Raw genomic sequence first — 13770 nt, forward strand, 5'->3', positions numbered from 1 at the left:
CTCTGTCTCATCATCTACATTGCAAGTGTCCAGTGGCTACATAAAGTTACTGGCTATCATACTGAAGAATATTACAATGATCACTTGACCAGTCTGAATTTCTGGCTGTCCCACTCCCAGTGAGTGATTCTATGCATAGATGCAAGCATCTGAGGACTTCATGATGTCTTCTGGTGCAATCAAGCCCAAACATGTATATGTTGAAATTCATATCAGGTTATAATAAATTGCTCTTAATTTCTTTTCTTTCACATCTATCCTAGACTCCACGTGACTCAAGGCTGACAAACTTTTTCTATAAAGAGCCAGATAGTAAATATTTTAGATTTTGTGGACCACATTCCATCTGCTTCCTGTTCTTATTCTTCTGTTTTTTAAATGATACTTGGACAAAGCAGAAATCATGAGGTATAATAAAATAGACCATGGCCATATTAGGGCGGCAGGCAATAGAACAATATATTGTTCCTATTGTTTGTTGCGCAAAGGTAGATTATGTTATCTTTGAATTTCATTTAAGAATGGTACTAGGGACATTATACACTATTTGTTGTAGAAGGTCTATTGCATCTGATAGGGGTAGAGGCAACTGGCCCATGCACTGTTTCCAGCAGAGTAGAAAAATGAAAGGGACTGTAAGGAAATCCTAGGGCTGGGGAACCACACAGCAACAAAATCTCTAGTCTAGCCCTAGCTTCCTTGGATACTTCCTTTGGGTCAGTTACAAAGATCCCGAACTCTTTTCTCAGCTGTTGCTCTGGTATCTCAAGTTTTCTTTGTTTGTCTTCTATTGCTGACACAAGTCCTACTTTATTGTCTGTCAATGTTCCCTCACCCAGGTCTCTATCTCCATGGGCAGGATGGTTAGGAATGGCTCCAATACCAGCAGCTCCGGGATTTGTTCCCTAAAGCGCACCTTTGGCTTCAGCCATTGACAGTAAAGCTCCCAGAGTTTGTTGAAAATCTCACGTGGTTGGGTGCTTCTCTGTACTCGAACTGCCTAAGGCGCTGATGGAAGACTTCACAACCAGTATCATACTCTTGAAACACGGAGCACTGATTTATTCAGGGAGTCCTGGATTGCACAAACTAGATCCTCAGTGATCAACCCCTTCTAGCAGTTTATAGTTTATCTGGGGCCTGAAGTCTCAGGTTCTAATTTGTTTCACTGTAATCATCGGGCAAGAGGGAGTCACCTATAACCGAGGACAGGAAAACATGAGAAAGGAGATCATCAGTGGTGGCAAGAGTAAATGCTTACCACCCTTAACTGACTTACTTTTACCAAAGTCTCGAAGAAGCAGTTCATAATCTGTTTTACTGTTAGAGAATATAACGAAAGGTATGTTGTTACCTACCATGAGTTCTTAGCCTCTGGATGCAATGGAAATTGACAAGAGGACAAGCAAGTTTTCCCAGACAAGGCTTTATTGGGGCTTATGCTGGAGCACAAGGCAGTCAGCATAGGGGAAAAAATTCCTGCCTGGTTCCATGAGGGGAGTCAAGGGAGAGTTTTAAATAGGCTCGGGTGGCAAAATGGTGATGTGTATGTGTGTAGAGGTGGAGATTTTCTTGCTCTATGTAGTTCTGCTGCATGCTTTTTCATGCCTATGCCTCATTAGCAAGTTGAATCTCTACCACTGAGCATGATTTTTAGCATTAAAAATGAGATTACAATCAGGAAAAAGTCAAGGTAATGTCCACATGGGGATCTATTCTGGCTTGAGGCAGTTAGATCTGGATAGGTCTGGTTTCTTTGAAACCTGGTGCCTCACCAGCTTCTGTGGGTTTCTTGTTTTAGTGGTCTTGAAAAGCATTACTCACAGATAGTTTATTTGGCCCTTCCTTACATAGGTATGGGCTGAATTCCAGAAGTTAGGAAAATATTTGTTTTAGCTCTTTTGCAGTTAATCAGGCAGTGTTATGTTGACTTCCATGTTGAGGGAAGAGGGGTCCGAGTCCTGTCCCTGTGCTGTCTCATTCCCCCCTGAGAGATTTTAGGCTCCTTATTCTTAAGGAGAAGGGCCAAAGGTCTCATCTTCCAGAGATGCTTCCTACTGAATAGGCTTGTCATCCGTATCCTCTGGGAGGTGGAAAAAATCTCTCTCTGATTGAGCTAATGATTTATAGGGACTCAGGTTTTTAACACATGGTATAGGTTGGATTCCCTGTGTCACCATCAGTTTGACATAGAACTGTTGGAGCCTGAAAGTCACAAACTATAGTAAGAGATTAAAAATCAGGGATCAAAAACTAATAATAATAGGATGACTACCACTGCCCTCAGTAATGGTACGAAGTAAGTAACCGAAGGCAGGTAACTTTTTTTTTTTTCGGCATATTAAGGGGGTACAGATTTTAAGGTTTCAATAAATGCCCCTCCCCCCCTCCCCCCACAAGTCTGAGTCTCCAGCATGACCATCCCTCAGATGGTGAGCATATCACTCGTTATATATGTATATACCCGCCCCCCCTCCCCAATACCCTATTACTGTAGTACCTATGTGTCCACTTAGGTGCTACTCAGTTAATACCAGTTTGCTGGAGAATATATCTGGTGCTTGTTTTTCCATTCTTGGGATACTTCACTTAGGAGTATGGGTTCCAGCTCTAACCAGGAAAATATAAGATGTGCTATATCACCATTGTTTCTTAGAGCTGAATAGTACTCCATGGTATACATATACCACATTTTATTAATCCATTCTGGGATTGATGGGCACTTGGGCTGTTTCCACAGCCTTGCGATTATGAATTGTGCTGCTAGAAACATTCGAGTGCAGGTGTCTCTTTTGTAGAGTGTCATTGGATCATTTGGGTAGATGCCCAGCAATGGGATTGCTGGATCAAATGGTAGATCCACTTGTATCGCTTTAAGGTATCTCCATATTGCTTTCCACAGAGGTTGAACTAGTTTGCAGTCCCACCAGCAGTGTAGGAGTGTTCCTCTCTCTCCACATCCACGCCAGCATTTGTTATTTGGAGACTTTTTGATAAAGGCCATTCTCACTGGAGTTAAGTGATATCCCATTGTAGTTTTGATTTGCATTTCCCCGATGATTAGAGATGTTGAGCATTTTTTCATATGTTTGTTGGCCATTCTTCTGTGTTCTTTAGAAAAGTTTCTGTTCAAGTCCTTTGCCCACTTTTTAATAGGGTTATTTGTTTTTTTCTTGCTGATTTTCGTGAGTTCTAAGTATATTCTAGTTATCAGCCCTTTATCGGATACATAGGATGCAAAAATTTTCTCCCATTCTGTAGGTTGTCTGTTTACTTTCATGACTGTTTCTTTGGCTGTGCAGAAGCTTTGTAGTTTCATCATGTCCCATTTATTTATTTTTGTTGCTGCTTTGATTCGAAGGCAGGTAACTTTTAAAAAATCTGTCCATTGATGTTTACATATATGTAGCAGAAAGCATTTTTCACAGCACAAACCCTCCCGTTTGGTCAATAAATTATCTAGGCTATTTGGTTATTTCGTGTAAATTTGGCTAAGGAATCTAAGGATTTTTGGAGAAGTTGGAAATCATGTCCAGTTCACCTGGCTAGTATTGTAAGGAAGCAGTAAGGTTGTGGACAGTTGTGGTATTATAGATAATTCCCCTGCCAGCCTGAGGAGCAAGCCAAGGAGAGCAACCACCCCTGCTACTATTAATCCCATTCCTCTTTTTGTATGGTGATGGCTTAAAGGCTGGATTTCATTCAAAAAGACTTGAACAGTGTTCTTTTCAGGTTTTACATATCTTAGTGTCCAGACCCCCTTAACTTTGGTACAGTCAAGACATTGTAAGTCTGTCCGATCCTTTTTTGTTTGTTTGTTTGAAGGTTTCTGGGAACCATCATTTTGAGGGGTAAGCAACTTAGTCTATCATCAGGTTAGGGATTAGAGTAAGTGGCCCCTGTGTGGACAAAACAGTTAACAGGCTTCCCTCCTATGTCTTATATTAGCCAGGGCTTTTGGGGGGAAACCTGAATCGGGTACTGGGGCTGCATCCTGAGTGGTGTAATACCATTATCTGTAGTTTTAGAGTTGCACCTTAATCTTTGCTTGGCATGGCCTTAGATTCTGTTTATAATTTGGTATCTTATTATCACAAAGAGTCTGTTCTATCAGTCTTATGATCTCTGTAACATTAATGTTAAACTCCAAAAGCAAGGGGGTTATAATGAGGCATGTCTGACCTCTCTTCTCTTTATGGGCTACGGACTCTGTTTTAAGTTTTCTGGGGATTCCTTGGTCAAGATGAGGTCTCTTCAGTCATCAGTGGGTAGATGTGTAAACCTTAGGATTTTATTTTAGTTCACAATTCCACCGTTTTCACCAAGATTTGCCAGAGCTAGCACTGATGGCCAAACATTTATTTTGTCCCATCATTGCTGGAGTGAAGTAGCGACCTGCCCTGGATCCACCCAGGCGCTCAGTGGGACTCCTGTGGCCAAGAGCCTTAGAGCCAAAAAGCTTATGGCCAATTTAACATTCTAGGCCAGATGGGAATGGAGGTGAATAGATATTCATCAACTCTTTAACATATTTTAGACAACAGAAGAGCAAAACCAAAATGTCAAAGGCAAGGTTACAAAATTAACTTAGCTATAAGCCTAGACAAATTTTAGTTTTGGTTGCAGACTTATAGCAATGTTATTATACAAATCATAAGCGTTTTGATAAAACTTTTTGAGTCTAAGCATTTAGAGATAAATCATGCCTACTTTTGATAATGACAGGAAAAGGACGCTTACAGGTAGCTAAACGTTCAAATTATCTGTAACAAGCTTTTATTTATTTAAATAAAAGAGAAATTATTCAGTGAGTCTCAATGTCTCTGTCCCTTGCCCCACAAAAGCACTTTATTTTGATTGTTGTCTCTTCCTGAGTGTGAAAACAAAGTTTTGGTTCCCTTGAGTTTGGTGGTAGACTCCTAGGAGTCAAGGCCCTGTAAGTTAAAAGCCCTGGGTTTAGTTAATAATATTTGATATCGCTTTGATTTCATGTTGAGGATATCTGTCAAAAATCTCAAAAGGCTCAAAACACCTGATCAAACAGAATTACAGGGCATTGTAAGATAATAGTGATTCACTTAGCCAAGTGTGATAATCAGAAGACTTGAAAGGCAATACAGAAAGTTACACAGATGCAAAAGCCTTAAATTTTTAACTCTCAGAGATTTTTACACAGTAATCAAAAACCTGATAAGGACAACAGAGGAATTATCTTGATAAAACATAAAATCTTTGTTTCTTAGGCCAGTTACCAAAAGGTAAAGAAAAATCTTCTGTGCTGTGATTGATTTTTTTTCTTATGGGAAACCCATTTAGATGACATCTTGGAAATCAAACTTGACAAAAAGGGCTCTTGACTTAATGAGACACAGAAAGAGTGTTCAGGACTGTGAGTATACACTATGTTAAAGAGGGATGTGAATATGAAAAATTAGTAAGTAGAGGAGCCAATGACTCTTAGTATCAGCATGAAAAGTGTTCTGACCATGTTGAACCATTCAGACATACCAAGAAAAGTCAAGTATAGAAGTAAGATATACTGGAGGAAAACATTGCTTTTCTAAGCCTTTAAGATAAAACATTTTAGTGTCAGGCCATAACAACAGACTTAGAACCAGAGAGGAAAATGTTACAGGAGCTAATGAAAAAGGTTGAATGATAGAGTTATTATCTCAGGCCTTCTCAACGGGAGAAAAAGCTGAAAGCAACAAGACACAGCAAAAGTTGAACATCTACGATATAAAACCAGGAAGTTTCAAAGAAGCAGATTATAGAGTTACAATGAAAATGTTTGCAATTTGATTAAGAGCAAATCAATACTTTAAGAACATTTTGTTGTTTTAAGCAAAAAGTGTTTTCATTGTAGCCAACTTTATCACATACAAAATTCCTTCATAAATTTCTTTTCACAAACCTGATCACAACTTATTGAAATCATCTATGTAAAAAATTTGGAGTTTCTGCTTTGTCTTAAATTTTCCCTTTCCTAAATAATCAGTCATTTTATTTTAGGACAAAACTGTGCTGTACAAGATTCCTTTTCATACAAAATTATTCTCTTTTCTTTCTAACCGTCCTTATTAAAAATACATCTTCATATTTATAACTTTCTTTACATCTTTCTCCTGTTTAGTATTAATAGTTACTGTGCCCATCAATTCATGAGTGGATTAATAAAATGTGGTATATGTATACCATGGAGTACTACTCAGCTTTAGGAAACAATGGTGATATAGCACATTCCTGGATAGAGCTGGAACGGATTCTACTAAGTGAAGCATCTCAAGAATGGAAAAACGAGCACCACATGCACTCACCAGCAAATTGGTATTAACAGATCAACACCTAAGTGGATATATAGGAATAACATTTATTGGCTGTTGGGCAGGTGGGAGGGGGGAGGAGGGGATGGGTATTCGAGGAGGGAGGAGGGGCATGGGCACTATACATAACCTTAACAGTTGTACCCCCATAATTCGCTAAAATAAAAAAAATCCAGGAAAAATATAGTTACTTTTTATCTTTTTTATGAGTAACATATAAATAACCTTTCAATTAGACAAAATTATCCTGTTTCTCAATAAGAACCCATTTTATGTGTCTCTTATAATTTGTTCGATTAAAAACACATTCTTTGATGCATTTTATATATAGAATGACATCTATTGACCAGAATTCTTATTCCTTATAGCCCAAATTTGAGTGAAAACCTACGAAGCAGGGACTCTTTAATTGTATGTCACATATTAGTATTTTATAGACAAGAATAATTTCTATAATTTTTCAAAAACATTTCTTTATAACCTAATTTTTTGTTAATAGGAAATCACGCAGACATTTAATGAGTGTTATTTAATTTTATTTTTATTATTTTTATTTATTTTTATTTTTTTTTATTTTGGCATATTATGGGGGTACAGATTTTAAGGTTTCAATAAATGCCCATTTCCCCCCCTCCCCCCACAAGTCTGAATCTCCAGCATGACCATCTCCCAGATGGTGCACATCTCACTCATTATATATGTATATACCCGCCCCCCTCCCCCTGCCCAATACCCTATTACTGCAGTACCTATGTGACCACTTAGGTTCTGTTCAGTTAATACCAATTTGCTGGTGAGTATATGTGGTGCTTGTTTTTCCATTCTTGGGAAACTTCACTTAATAGTATGAGTTCTAGCTCTAACCATGAAAATATAAGATGTGCTATATCACCATTGTTTCTTAGAGCTGAATAGTACTCCATGGTATACATATACCACATTTTATTAATTCATTCTTGGATTGATGGGCACTTGGGCTGTTTCCACAGCCTTGCAATTATGAATTGTGCTGCTAGAAACATTCGAGTGCAGGTGTCCTTTTTGTAGAGTGTCATTGGAACTTTTGGGTAGATGCCCAGCAATGGGATTGCTGGATCAAATGGTAGATCCACTTGTATCGCTTTAAGGTATCTCCATATTGCTTTCCACAGAGTTTGAACTAATTTGCAGTCCCACCAGCAGTGTAGGAGTATAGAATTTTTTTATTTCCATCTTGATTTCTGCATTTATGAAGTAATCATTTAGTAGGAGGTTGTTTGACTTCCACGTTTTTGTGTAGAAATGTGAGTTTCTGTTAGGGTTGATTTCTACTTTTATTCCACTGTGACCTGAGAAGGTACATGGTATGATTTCTATTTTTTTAAATTTCTTGAGATTTACATTGTGTCCTAGGATATGGTGAATCTTAGAGAATGTCCCGTGAGCTGATGAGAAGAACGTATATTCAGTGGATTTGGGGTAGAATGTCCTGTAGATGTCAGTCAGACCCAGTTGTTCCAAGGTTTTGTTTAAGTCCATTATTTCTTTATTAATTTTCTGTTTGGAGGATCTGTGTTGTGCCATCAGTGGGGTGTTGAAATCTCCGGTGATTATGGAGTTGCTATTAATCCATTTGCTTAGATCCAGTAAGGTTTGCTTTATGAAACTGGGTGCACCTAAGTTGGGTGCATATATATTTAAAATTGTTATCTCTTCTTGTTGAACTGTGCCCTTCACCATTATATAATGACCCTCTGTCTTTCACTACTTTTGTTGGTTTAAAAACTAAATCGTCTAAAATTAGAACTGCCACACCAGCCTTCTTTTGGCTTCCACTTGCTTCGAATACTGATCTCCACCCTTTTACTTTTAGTCTATATGCATCCTTGCAGGTTAGATGTGTTTATTGAAGACAGCATATACTTGGCCTGTATTTTCTTATCCATTCAGCCAGCCTATGTCTCTTGAGTGGAGACTTTAAGCTATTCACATTTATTGAGAAAACTGATAGGTAAGGTAGATTACTATTCATTCTGTTGGGTTGGATGTTGTTGCTTTGATTTCTCTCTTGAGCCATTATTATCTGGCCTTTAATCTTTTGGTTTTGGTTGTTTTTATATTTGTGAGTTTTTATTATGGTGTTCCGTGCGTAACACTGTTTTGAGTACTTCTTGTAGGGCTGGTCTTGTCTTGGTGAATTCTCTGAGACTTTGCTTGTCTGAGAATGTCTTAATTTCTCCTTCATACATGAAGCTTAGTTTTGCAGGGAATAAGATTCTAGGCTGGGCATTGTTTTGTTTCAGAAGAGTGAGAATGGGGTCCTAGTCTCTCCTTGCTTGTAAAGTTTCATTAGAGAAGTCTGGTGTCATTCGAATTGGCTTTCCCTTGTATGTCACTTGCTTCTTCGTCTTACAGCTCTTAGAAGGGCCTCTTTAGTTGATATTTTGGTCAGTCTGATGACTTCATGTCGTGACATCTTCCCGTTTGCATTGAATCTCTCAGGGGTCCTCTGAGCTTCTTGAATTTGTATATCGAGATTTTGAGCAAGGCCTGGGAAATTTTCCTCTATTATATCTTCAAATAGCTTGTCCAACCCTTGGTTGTTGTCCTCTTCACCTTCTGGTAACCCTATGACCCTCACATTAGGTTTCTTCACATAATCCCACAGCTCTTGTAGGCTTTGCTCTTTTCTCATGTTTTCTGCTCTATTTCTGTGACTGATTTATTTAATTGGAGGGTGTTATCTTCAAGCTCTGAGATTCTTTCTTCTGTTTCATCTACCCTGTTCTTGAGACTTTCCACTGTATTTTGTAGTTCCTTGAATTGATTCTTCATTTCCAGGAGTTCGGTTACACTTTTCTTCAATGTGTCTATTTCTTTTCTCATATCCTGGAGACTTTTTGTGGTTTCTTGGTGTTGGTTATTGAGTTGTTGTTGCAGCTGGGTGAGTGTTCTTATGTTCCACATACGAAATTCCTCTTCTGTCATATTGGTTGCCTAATTTTGGTCGGTGTCCGTTTCTAGGGGGCTGGTGCTCCTCTTTGAGGGTGTGTTTTCCGTTTGGTTCTTCATATTTCCTGAGTTCTTTCGCTGATTTCTTCCCATGTCGATCAGTTGTTGTTTCTTTCCTTAGGTTATTGTTTGGGTATTCACACACCTTGTTTAGTTTCTGAGGCGTTAGGTGGTGCCTGTGGGTGAAATTGGACCACTCCCTGTATATTGTGTCAGTGGGTGCCGTGGAAAGGCTGTGCAAGATGCCGTCCCTGTCAGTAGGTGGCGTTTGCTTGGTGGAACAGGCTATGGTGTTGATTTTGAGTCCTGTTATCAGCTCTCGTTCTGGGTGGAGCTGGGTTGGGTAAGCCTGCCCTCAGGCCTTTAGCAGGGGTCAAAGTTCTGTTTTCTGCTTCCAGGGAAAGCTGTCAGGGCGGGGCTGGAATGGTCCTGCTCAGCCAGAAAGTCTGTGTGTGGGGGTGGGGCTGTCTGAGACCCGCAGTCTGCAGCAGGCCTGGCTTCTTTCCACCCTCCCCAACTCCGCAGCTACTCCTGGGCCTCTGCCAGCAGGCCAGACCACAAGCCACCAGGCCTCCCCGGACTGTGATGCCGGCGGGGAGATTCCCTGCACAGGAACGCCACCTGGGTTGGGCGCACGGCCTCCTCCTGGGAGGAGGGTTGCCCTCTAGGACGCCGATCCGCCCCTGGAGGCACACACACCTCAGTAGGCTGTTCACGTATAACCCTTCTATGCCCCGGGCAATGCTAGCCCTCGGTGCAGGGGATCTGGTCTGCAGGTCCGACCTCTGGGTCCCAGAGTTAAAACTGTATTCCCACCAGGGAGAGGATTTCCGGTCCTATTTCACCCACAGGGAGCCCAAGCTGGGTCTATGTCTCTCAGCCTCTGAGTCGGCACCGTTTTCCTGGGAACACGGTGCCAGCAGCACCTGGGAGGGCGGGCGGGGTCCCAAACGGGAAGGTCCCGTTCCCTGGAGGTGCCTCCGGCTGGTGGCTGTATTGTCTCTCTGGGCAGCCACGGGTAGGGTCGGCGGAGGGGAGGGGGAGGCAATATGGCGCCTGCCGCGCGGCTCGGGTCTGTGCACATGGAGGTGCCCGGAGGAAGTTGGGAACCTGGTGCCACGTCTGCTACAGGCTCACCGTTGGCAGGCGGCGGAAGTCTCTGGGCTGGTGTCCGCAGGTCTCTCCACCCGCTGGGGAGCCCACCAGCAGTCCCGAATGCAGGGGAGGGGAAACAGCAATTCCACCTACCCTTGCCGCTGGTCTCCGGGCTGCTCCGGTGGTCTCAGCCTCCAGTTCTCCTCTGCATCCTCCTCCCGTGGAGTCTCCCGGGGTCTCATGTACCCCTCCTTCCGGCCCTTGTCCGCTGTATGCTCGTCTTCTTGCTTCTTTCCTCTAGTTTCTGCTAGAATCTGTCTTTTCTGCAGAGACCCTCTGTCTGGCGGTGTTATTCGTCCACCATCTTGCTCCGCCCCTCCTATATGCCTTTTCTTACCCTCTCTTGTGTTACAGAATCAGTCTTCACATTAGGCTGTGAGACACTACCAACCAGCCACCTTCACCCATGCCACCAACCAGCATAGTGCCCTCCATATGTACGCCCCTCTCCCCTGAGATACTCTGAAACCTGCTATGGGCAGTGTGGAGTTTGAAAGGGAACGAGAAATTAGGCAGCAGATGGCCAGTGAGTGTCATTTGAGCTATTACCATCAATCAGTCTCCCTTCCAGCACCATCTCAGCCAGTGGTAGTCAAACAGGGTCTTCATAAGCTTGTGTTGGGAATCTGGTCATAAATTTTTGTCATAGTCAGATGAGGCTTTCAATGGCCTGTTGCACTGGCCCCCAGACAACGAAGGGTCATTGGCCAAGTGTATGGCCTCTTCCCTCATTCTGTCTACATAGGAGGAAATGTGTGAATTAGGGTGACCATGGTCTCAGCAAGCCAGCCACCCACTGAGACTGGAGTTGTGCTGCTGAAGGTTCTCTGTGCTGTCACCACGCATAGACCAGGGATTATATAGGGCTGGTTCACCCTGTCACCCCAACTTCCCAGAGAGACTTTAATTGACAATGAGAAGCCTGGATGGAGAGGGACATTACAGGAGGGGCAAGGTGTGTCAGACAACCTCAAGGCAGAAGTATAACCTACAGGGCAAGAGCTTAAAGCTTGGTGAGATATGAGGTTGCTTCTCACATATATTTTTTTTTATTGCATCAGTTCTTTCACCAATCTCACATATATTTTTAACTCAAGATCAGTAATATAAACAAACGAATAGCTAGCAAAATCACAAAGTCATCAATCTCTCTGTTGTGATGGCTACAATAGCCCATTTACTAATTCCGACAGGCCCTGTGCTAAGCATTTGTCCATGTCATCTTCCTTCATGCTCATGTGAATCTAGGCAGCTGGGTTCCATATGTATGTCTCAGAGAAGTCAAGTCATTTGGTCAAGGACATACTGTCACTAAGTTCCAGAGGCAAGAGTAGAACCCAGATATGTGTGATTCTATATCTTGTTTGCTCTTAACCCCACAGCACCCTAGAATGGCATGAAGTTTATTTGGATGTGGGGGCTGGGGAACAGATATTCATCAAAGGGAATTTGAAAATAGAGATTAGGAAAAATGAACATTATTCATTAATTAAAACATTATTCGTATTTTGTTGTCATCTAGTCTTTCTTTTTCATATACATTCATAATTTATTGTATTTCCAAGTACTTTCTGTTGCTTTCACTCAATTTGTAAGCATTACCTTATTTTATTACTTCATTTCTTTATTTTATTACTTCATTACTTCTCCATGTTTTCCTTTGTTTTTAAAAACAACCGTGTTCTTTCTGATTGTAAAACCCTTCTCTTTCTTACTGCCAAGAAGTTGTCAATTCATGATGACACAAAGGACAGGATAACAGGGGAACTATATAGTAATGTTACTCATCCAGAGGGAACAACTTTAATTTTTCTTCATAGTTGCAAGGACACAATGAGCAGAGGAGGCAGCACTTAGTCCAGTTGGAGCTGGGAACATTTGTGGAAAGGTGTGTCAAATGGACCTGTTCCTCCCTCAGAGAACATTCTTTCCCCCTCCTGTTGTGTGTTCCTTTTGTATTCTGGTTTCTGCATAAGACACTTGGGCTCATAATTGTCATTGAGGTCTAGGGTAGGGAGGACTCTAGGCAGCAGGGGCAGCTTGAGAACATTGTCCACTTAGGGGCTGTCTCAGATGGTCAAGGCAAAGAAAAATGTTCCTTTGTCCCCATTTGGGCCCCCTATTTCAGGTCAGTGGGTATTATTTTCCCAGAGACATTTGCTTTTAGTCTTTTACCAGCGTCACAAAATTATATTACCAGTCTGATCATCATACTCCCAGACCTCAGAAGTGTATGGCTGTGGAGATGTGTTCAGGGGATGTGCTGTGGGCGTGGCCTGGGTGCCATTGCGGGCTCCTCCTCCCAGGCCAAGTGGTCACTAGTGGCAGGCTTCGAACAGGGGCGTGGCCAGGTATGGAGAGAACTTGGGGGCAGGCCCAATGTCCTGGAGAGGGCGGGGCCGGAATCAGAGGGGAGGAGCTAAGGATTCCCAGGGCAGGGCAGGGGCAAGAAGCAGGAGAATACCAGGCAGTGAGTAGGGAGGTGGAGCCTACTGCTGGCTGTCCCTGCTCTGGAAGTGGAGGAGGCTTCCTGCTGCCCCTCTTCCTGCCCTTCACCCATCCCCCCTTGCATGTGTCAGAGCCATCCCTGGGGTCTTGGGGCCGCTTGAGTGAGGTTCTGTGAACACATTTTCCTCTTCTTCATGCAACTCTTAGCTAGATTATTGGCCTCCTGGACCCCAGATGTGATTGTTTTGCAACATTAACAGGAGAGCCCCATATATTAGCAAACATAATCCGAAGCAGCATATCCAAAGGATAATGCACCATGAGGAGTTAATGTAAAGAGAGTTAAATGTTAAGAAATGTCTTAACTTGCTATATTAAGACACCAAAAGAGGATAATCATAAGTCATAGATGTTGAATATAAAAATATCACGGGTTTTATTATTTTGCTAGAGGCATCTGCTTTTAGTATTTTACCACCACAACAAAAACAAATTGTCACTCTGATCATTACATTACTTTCTCCAACATTATAATCACATATATACACATAATACACCATTTAATTAGGGCAGTCAGTTTTAATAAGACTACCTTCAGTTTCTTTCATAAATCTTAGTTTTTCTGATATCATGCTATGGGTCAACCCCATAGATGCCCACGACAGCTCGGCTTAAAGAGGATGTGGCTCCTGTTTCTCCAATTTAAAATATATTATTGAGGCCAGGCACAGTGGCTCATGCATGTAATCCTAGCACTCTGGGAGGCCGAAGCAGGAGGATCGCTCAAGGTCAAGAGTTCAAAACCAGCCTGAGCGAGAGTGAGACCCTGTCTCTACTAAAATTAGAAAGAAAT

The 13770-nt window shown here is 41.9% G+C and overlaps 1 pseudogene; it reads right to left on the reverse strand.

Annotated features, from left to right (window-relative positions):
• Positions 1-511: 511 nt before the first annotated feature.
• LOC142865803 (zinc finger protein 449-like) lies at positions 512-1309 on the reverse strand (annotated as a pseudogene).
• Positions 1310-13770: the final 12461 nt, after the last annotated feature.

The sequence above is a fragment of the Microcebus murinus genome, chromosome X (genome assembly GCF_040939455.1).
Source record: "Microcebus murinus isolate Inina chromosome X, M.murinus_Inina_mat1.0, whole genome shotgun sequence".
Taxonomy (NCBI): domain Eukaryota; kingdom Metazoa; phylum Chordata; class Mammalia; order Primates; family Cheirogaleidae; genus Microcebus; species Microcebus murinus.